Source organism: Erithacus rubecula (genome assembly GCF_903797595.1).
Source record: "Erithacus rubecula genome assembly, chromosome: 1".
Lineage (NCBI taxonomy): Eukaryota > Metazoa > Chordata > Aves > Passeriformes > Muscicapidae > Erithacus > Erithacus rubecula.
Genome location: NC_136658.1, coordinates 108,565,666 through 108,573,447, shown reverse-complemented (window position 1 = coordinate 108,573,447; position 7,782 = coordinate 108,565,666).

Genomic DNA, 7,782 nt, shown 5'->3' with positions numbered 1-7,782 from the left:
CCCACTGGGAGATGCTCCAGCCAGGGCAGGAGCCAAGCCTTTCCTACCCAGAGAAAAACTGACATTTGGACACCAAGGAACCTTCTTCCCACTGGATTCCAGAGGAAAACCAGACCCTTGCACATCATCCCTGGAGCTTCAGAGGAAACTGCCCCTTCTCCAGGAGCACTGCTCCAGCTGAGCCACATCTGCCCCTGCAGGAGGATGCAGCCACCATTGAATGGGACTGTGCCACCACCCTGACTGACTGACTGTGCCAGCTTGGATTCTGACTCTGGCAGGGTTGGGATTGTTCTTTGTAATATTGCATTTCTATTTTAATTGTCCTAGTAAAGAACTGTTATTCCTAATTCTCATATCTTTGCTTGAGAGTCCCTTAATTTCAAAATTATGATAATTTGGAGGGAGGGGATTTACATTCTCCATTTCAAAGAGAAACTCCTGTCTTTCTTGGCAGACACCTGTCCTCCAAAGCAGGACAGAATATTTCCTGGAAGTAGCTTTGTCTGGCTTCCAGTCTATCTCCATTGTGTTTCTTCAGGCCTTGTCCTTGTCATGTCTCTGTGCAGGAATTTCAGCCCACCCAGTGCCCAGAATGCAGAGTGGGTATGAAGTCATTGGGAAAACACATATTAAGAGCTGGGAAATTGCCATGAAACAGGCTCCAGTGATGTCACTGGGACAAAAGCCTTTGTTGAATATCAAATTTTGCCTTTCTTCACTTAATAAAAAATGACTTCATAAGCAAACAACTGGATCTAAATCCCACATGCCTGTAACAAACTGCATTTCATGTGCCATTCTCCTATTTACATAAAGGTTAGTATGTCTTTTTTATTATTTTGGGTCTTTGCAACCTTAGATAGAGCCCTTACATGTCTGCAAATCTTCTTTTCTAGGTGAAAAATACACAATTGTTGTTGAACACAAATAGTCTCTTCATAATATTCTGGAAGACAGAAAATACAGCCTTTCACTCTTCCACTTTTCTTTCCATGCCCAAATTTAAACTTTGGCTGTTTAGGTGGTTGTGTTGTCCCATTTATGCTCTGATATAATGCACCAAAGATTCAACCATAATTATTCTTAAAGCACAACTTCAACAGCATCTTTTCAAGACTTGTATAAAGAATGCTTTGATTCAAACTTCTGTGCAGCAAAATGAATGAGACATTTCACAAGGAGCACTTTCAAATACACCCAGGAAGCCACAAATGATGTGGCTGCCTACAGGCAGGCCTCCAAACCACTAAGAATTGTTAATACAGTCGTTCCACTTTATCTGGGAGAAAGCTTTTCTGTTCATGAACCAGCCATCTAGTCTGCCACTCTTCCTGTGACTCAAAACACGTGCAAGGAAGTGCTATTTCCACACTAGTTCCCAGATTTTCGGATTAGTTTGGTAAACACTGCAGTGATTTTTTTTGTTCTACAGCCATGGAAGCACAAATGGTTTTTGTTTTTAAGAAACCAGCCAACAGTCCCAAATTCTCTTCCTGTAGGAATTCTATCTTTGTGCAAAGCCCCATGATGTAATATTGCTGGAAGTCTTGCAAGCTCTATGCATTACCCTACAAATTTCCTATGTGTTATGGCAGAGGATAAAAATTTAGAGCATGAAGACATCTTGCTATGGACAGAGGCTCATTTTTATACCCAGTTCTTCTCCAGACCTGTCATTCTGCAGTTATGAGAGCAGGTGTATCACTCCTTGTGTGCCTTTCACCACAGAGACTTGCATGTTTTTATTGCCTCAGCAAGAGGGGCCCCTCAGACTGCAGCAAACATGAGCAGCTTCTAGAGGAAATTATGAATATGAATCTCAGCAGGAGCAATTTACTACTAAATAGAGGAATTTTTTGTAAAAATAAGGAGTAAAATCTGAGAATTTGAGTTCTTGTTAGCAGTATAAAAAAGAATATTGTTGCAGGTATTTTTAAAGCTATCCAGGAAAATGCCAAGAGTGTTAATCAATGCAAAGTGATTCCTGTGCAAGGGAAACCAGACAATGATGAGGACAGCTCCTCCTAAGCTGGAGGAGTCTCCAAGGTGAAGCTGATCAATGTCCTGCATCAAAACCACTTCCATAAAGAAAAGGGTCATTGTCATAGGAGACTCTGTCCTGAGGAGAACAGAATATGCAAGAATATACAATATTCAGACTTCCCCAGTTTGTAAGGAAAGCCTGCTGCCTCCCTGGGACCAGGGATAAAGCTTCCTATACTGCCACACCCTCAGATTATTATTTATGGTGATTCTTTTCAATAGGCAGTGATCAAATTGCAATAAGAAACCTCAAGAGAGATTTCAGGTTCTTGGGACAACTGATTAATGCATCAGGAGCACAAGCAGCATTCTCCTCTGTCCTTCCAGCAGGGAATGATGAAGGAGGAAATAGGAAGATTCACACCTGGCTCCAAGCCTGGTGTCACTGTCAGAATTTTAATCATGGGTTGGTCTATGAGACAGACAGGGCACACCTGTCCTAAAAGGGGGAAAGAACCTTTTCTGCAGGAGTTAACAGGGCTCACTGAAAGAGCTCTAAATTAGATTTGGTGGAGGAAGGAGATAAACCAGGCTCACTAGAGCCAAGCCTGGGGTGGCACATCAGTGTTGGAGGGATGGTGATGGTGAGGTCCTGCTGTCTGCCATGTCTGTGGAGATAGGGATGGAAATCCATGTGGCAGAAAAGACACAAGGGTTATTCATGTGTGGGAATGGTCACCAAAAAAGGGTGGCAGCATCAATATCCAGCTGAAATTCATCTACACAAGTGCCCACAGCGTGGGCAACAAACAGGAGGAGCAGGAAGCCACTGCACAGCTGGAAAACCAGGATATAGCTGCAATCCTGGAAACATGGGAGGTTGACTTCCACACTTGGAGTGCTGCAAAGGATGGCTGTAACTCCTCAGAAGGGAAGAGAAAAGGAGGAGAGGTGGTGGGGTGTGTTAGGCAGAGTTTTGACTTCCTAGGGCTAAATGATGGCAATGACAGGGTCAGCTGTGTATGGGTAAGAGTTGGGGAAAATCAGACCAGATGTGGTGGGATTCTGTTACAGACCACCCAGCCAGGGTGAGGAAATCAATAATATATTCTATGGACAGCTGGGAGATTTTCACCATTTCTAGCCCTTGTTCTCTACAAACTTCAACTTACCAGGTGTCTGCTGGAGATAGAACACAGTGGAGAGGGAACAGCCCAGGAGGTTCCTGGGGTGGGTGGGAGGTAATTCCTGACAAAGCTGGTGATGGAACCAGCCAGGGGAGGTGCCCTGATGGTTGGAGGCTATTTAGATAATCAAATTATAGAGTAGAGCTTATAGATTATTAGAGATAATCGAATTATTGAGTTTTTTTCAATTCTTGGAGAAGTAAGGAGGAGGATAAATACAACATTCTACCTTGACCTTCCAGAGGGCAGGGCAGATTTTTTAGGAGCCTGGTTGACAGGAGAGGCTATGCTGAAAGTCAAAGAAGTTCAGGAAGGCTGGAGATTCTTCAAAGAGGTTGTTCCCTTGTGAGCAAAGACAAACTGGTGGGAAAGAGATTTGTGGGTTTGGTGCTTTCCTGTCAAAGGTAGCAACATAAACTAACAATCACATGATAAAATGCAAGGGCATCTAAGAGAGGGGCTGTTGCAATTTAGTCCAAAGGACAAAGAGAAGATGAATCCATTTTTATTATTAAAAACTCCACTGGGAATTTCTGTGCTTCAAAGAATGCAAAAATTTGTCCTTGAGGAGTGAAAAAAACTGCTTTTCTAGAACAGTGGCCTGACTGGAATCCAAATCCTAATTCTAAAAATTCAGGAATATCCAAAATCAATACTCTTAGCATGCTGTCAGGGATTTTACGCAGAATTCCCATTCCATGTATTAACTGAGAAACTATGAGAAAAGCAAAAGAGAAAAGAGGCTACTCTAAAGCAATCTTCAGTTCTCTGGAAAACAAACATCAGGACGGATTATGGGATTTACATTTGATATCTGAGACAAGTTTTCCCTAGTAATTAATTAATTGTCTGTTTTACACAAGCAATACACATGGAGTGTGTGGCAGCCATAAGAAGACATGGTTTGCATTTTGGTTTTTAAGCTGAATTTCATCATAACCCAATTTACTAAGTTAAATTTTCCACTGGTCTTATTGTTGCTGAAGTCAAAATAAGTCATAATTCTTGAAGTATGTTTGCCTGACAATAATATGCAGTGTATTCACCCAAGATTACTCTGTATTAAGTCATGTTTTTGAGTTTATTGTCTTAGGGTTACCTTTCATTCTAAAGGTCAAAGGATTGTCAGGGAAGTGAAGGTTTCAGCCCTGCTAAAGCCATACTCCTTAGTCCTAGTGCTGTCACACTACTGTGACATTAACCATAATGCAATTAATTACTAATTTAAACAAGGCTTTGTCCTTCTATTCCTACAAGTTCAGCTTAGCTCATTCCCAACCCATCCTCTGATGTGTGTTTGCATATCAAGTAACACAAGTAGAAGAAAAAATTCACCTCACTGCCTTTCATAACAGCTCTCATCTGTGTGTTTGAGGGGCAAAGGAAGGAGAATTTCCTCATAATTCTGAGTCTTGGTCTAAACGTTCATGCTGTGTTGAATAAAAAAGTAGAACCCATTTTTACATTCATTTTAAATGTGTTCTGCATTTCTATTTAGGGAAGCCATTCAATGTGTGCAAATACCACATTCCTTTGAATACTGCAGTATTTCCATCCTTGCTCAATAATTATAACAGATAGTGATTGCCCTAAATAAATACCAAAAGCTCAGAGTTTGGTGTTTATTTTTTCTTTTTTTTCTTTTGTGCACCTTAAAGTGGTCAGCATTTATTCATTTTTGTCATGTGGGCTTTGCATTTGACAATGCTTTGGGAGAGCATCTCTGATCTCCAGAACAACACCAGCACTACACCTCTGTGCACTTCCTGAAATCATTTAATCCATATTCATATTAATTAATTTCAACTTTCTCCTTATATGGTACTTAACTGCACTCATTTTTTACCTTCCATTCTTTTTAACACTAATCCTATAATAAATTGGAGCTCCTGTAGCCATTTTGACAGTCATACAAAACAGAGTTATTCTAACTCCACCCTCCTGAAAATTATTCTACCTTCTCTGGAATATGTACAAAGATGCTGTATGACCTTGAGCACTCACTGGCAAATGACCTTGAACATTCTTTCTAAATCCTATACTTTGATTTAGTAAGAATATTTCTTAAGGGATTTAATTGTCTTAATTTGACAGAATTGTATTATCTATCCTATTTATTTTCTTCTCTTTATTTTATTTTCAAGGATCTTTGATATTAAGTAGAAAACAATATTGTTTGAGACAATTTTTCTTCACTAAATAAACACATATTATTGAATTATCCCTTTAAGTCTGATTACTAAATTATCTCTGTAGCGACTTTCTCTTGTCTTGCAACTATGGGATAAAAATTTCCTTTGAAGTTTTCTGTGCTCTTAGTAATAGGCTAAATAATGCCACTATGAAATCCTGTTACTTACTGAAGTCATTGGCTTCCACTTTACTCATTATTTCTTTTACTAATTCATTACTAATTACTGCAGTGCCCGAGAGACCTGGTCATGGACCAGAAGTGCAGCACTGCAAGGATATTAAGCAAAAATTTCTCCTTTCAGAAAAAAAGAGGAAATATTGTTAAAACTGATGACAGATATATTTCAATAAGATACATTTTTTCACTTACCTTTCTACCTTATGAAGTGTTATTAATCTGTGTATTTTTTCTTGGTTTAAATTTTTCAATTATTTATTTTCAATCACTTTAATAAACATTGCTTTATTTTAAAGTGTAGTTTTATTTTTCTATTTCAGCAACCCCATTTAGTACCCTAAAAGGATAGGAATGGACTATTAGTCTCATGAACACCATTTATCAATAATTCCATGTATTATATTTGCTTATGAACTAGGATGGCAAAGAAAAACACCTGAGTTAATCTCATCCTACTATTGATCTTGTTAGTATGACTTGCTTTCTTTCCTTTCTGGTATAATGGACATGAAAATTAACTACTTAATAGCACTTGATCCTCTCTCTGATTTTCAGTTTCAGAGACATCAGATCCCAAGTGTCTCTAAGGTTACCCTTCCAATGCTTCCTAGGATTTCTCTTGCCAGAGACTACTCAGCCCCTAAAAAGCTGTTCTAGGAAGCACAAACCTGAGAAAAGTTTGCAGAGCCCAGTCATCACCACTTTAAAATCTATATACAAAAATACTGCATTTTGCCCTCTTTTTTTTCCACCCTCACCATCCTGTAATCACAGAGGAAGAAAAATTAAAGCAAAAAGGCCACAGATAAGAGGATTGAGAGAGTATTGAGGTGCCATTCCTTTTCATTTGGTGCCAAATCATTGTATATTTCTGGCAAACACCTGAGGGAAGTATCTTTAATTCTCAGAGCTGGGGAGCAAAGGGAAAAAACCTTCAGATAATTGAAAACCATTTTACAAGACATATGCTTAGTTTACAGGGAAAGAGCAGTGGTGACACACAGATTTAAAAAAAAAAACAAATAACACAACAAAAAACAAAGCGGAATTCTACAAAGCAATATAAATAAGGCAAAGATTAAGTTGTTTTAATGATAGAAACATGATCAAGTAGGTTAAAAGACTAAATGGAATCACTGAGATTTTATGCTGGGCCCTGCACTGACAGGAGAGAACATTCCAATACATTTTTGGTTGCTGAACATTTCTCCTGCTTTCTTTGATCCCGTGGTGTTTTGCATTTCCCAGACACGTGCTACTGCTCGTTTGACACAGCAAGTTGTTGACCATATGCTTAACAGAACGGGGCCCCTTCTCACGAGAAATCTTGCCTCCTGATAAAACCATTGTTGACAGATTTAAAAGTTGTTGTTTTTTCTCTAGAGGGAGATTGTAGCTGCACTGAGAGCTCTGTGTTTGTTGTCTTGCAGTCACGTTCGGATCCAGCCCACTCAGTTTGTTCCGACTGTCACCCGCTGGATGCTGAGAGCCACGACTGCAGATCCTCTCACTGGCAACAAACCAATAAATCTGGCAAACAACATTTGTTACAAGGAAGACCAGCTGAGGTCTGAAAGCCTCTTTAGCCTCTATTTGAGGTGGAGATTCTGCAAGCAATATTTAGTTCATAATTCCTCAGACAGCAGGTGAGTGACAGTAGAGACCCCCTTGCTCTCTGCTGCCTGTATTCCCCTCACAGCATCAGCAGACGTGGAAAGTAATTTAAAAAATATTGTCAGAAAATTTAGTAGATCATGCTCAGGAGGGAAAGCAGAGATGGGAGATGTGGGAGAGGATTATGCATCACATGTGAGTAATAACACTTCTTCCAAGTGAAGGGAAAAACAGTTATGTAACAGAGAGAGAAGGGAAAACAATCAAACCTGTAGCAAATCTTGATGTGAGATGTTTTCCATTTTCTCTCTACTTGAAGATTTAGGAACTGAAAAGGATAATTAGGAAACTATGGGGGTCAAAATTCAATAAGAATGTTTTCTTATGAAGTGCTGGGTTTGGTCAAAATCTCAGAGAAGCCCACCCTGAGGAAGTTGGTGCAGATTATCAATGATAAAAGTTTTGGGGAGTTCATCCAGGTCTCAGAATATTGACACATCAATACAAGGCAATGGAACACAGCAAACAGAGAGACAGTCGCCTTTCCCCAAAAAGGTTTTTCTTTGTTTATTGATTTACCACAATCATTGTCTTGTGAAGCTGCTGAGCTATTCCCTAATGAAT